This window comes from Charadrius vociferus, unplaced genomic scaffold, assembly GCF_000708025.1.
Source record: "Charadrius vociferus isolate BGI_N301 unplaced genomic scaffold, ASM70802v2 scaffold852, whole genome shotgun sequence".
NCBI lineage: Eukaryota > Metazoa > Chordata > Aves > Charadriiformes > Charadriidae > Charadrius > Charadrius vociferus.
The window spans coordinates 239,703-240,894 of NW_009647245.1; positions in this window are offsets into that span (position 1 = coordinate 239,703).

The window sequence follows — 1,192 nt, forward strand, 5'->3', positions numbered from 1 at the left end:
GCCCCGGCCCCCCCCTTGCCCTGCCTTCTGGGCACTTAGGCTTTAAAAAAAACCTTACAACACCTGTGAGGCAGTGTTGGGCCCCTGCTTTGCCGGGAGGCTCCAGGTAGAGCGGCTGCCTCGCCGTAAGAGCCCGACGCTCCCGGCAGCACGTACAGCCCCAGCGCGGGGAGCACAGCACCTCTCCCCCCGCACCCACCCACGGGTTCTCGCTGGCCGGAAGACACAGAGAAAGAAAAACAAAGGACAAGAACCGGATTTGTTCCAGAGTCTGACCGACACCAGGAAAACAACTTAAAAATAAGGATTAGTGGGAGATGCTCCCAACAGCTCTGCAGAGCAGTGCGAGTGCCGCTCATCGCCGGGCCAATCTCCCACGGACCGAGCTCCCGCCTGCCGCCATGCCATCTGGGGAAAAGATGCAGAAAGTTTAAAGGGCCCTTTTGCTTTGTTCCCGAGGGCCATTCTTATGTTAATCTTGTTTTCCTCGCTGGGACAACATCCTTCAGATCTGAGATAACCCAGCAGAGCCTCCAGACCCCGGCCGGAGCAGCGGCGGGGAGACGCTCGCTCAGAGACGCACCTGGGCGAACAGTTGGCGCTGCCTCCGGAGCCTTTCATGCCTCTCGCTTTGATGTTCGCTTTGATGTCCAGGACTGACGTGGCACGAGGAATAGCTGATTAGATTAAAATCTGCTTTGTTTAGAGTCATTAACTCCCTAAATTTAGAAGTTATAAAAGACTAAGACGGTTTACAAACAGCCCCGTGTCACTCGTGCCCACGGGTCAGCCAGTCTCCTGCCACCCCTGGGGAAACTCCCGGCGGCTGGGCACGGCTGCGGCGACGAGAAGCAGCGGTTTAACAAAGCAGCAGCAACATCAACCCAAAGATCTTTGCCGTGGAGATGCCTGGGTGGGATTTCTCCCATTGCGTAACACCGGGAGGCACACAGCGTCCCTCCAGCGTGCGCGGGCTGCCTTCGCTCGGCACGACGGCAGCGAGGGGCGGCGTTAGGAGGGCACCCACGACGCCGACGGTCAGGCTGCGCGGCGCGCGAGGGTGGGCACAGCATCCGCCTGCATGGCCGTGACCTGTCCCCGCGCCGTGGGTGAGTGCAGACCCGCAGGTGACACACATCCCCACGGGTGTCACACATCCCCCCCATGCTGCTCCAGGCAACCCTGTCTGCGC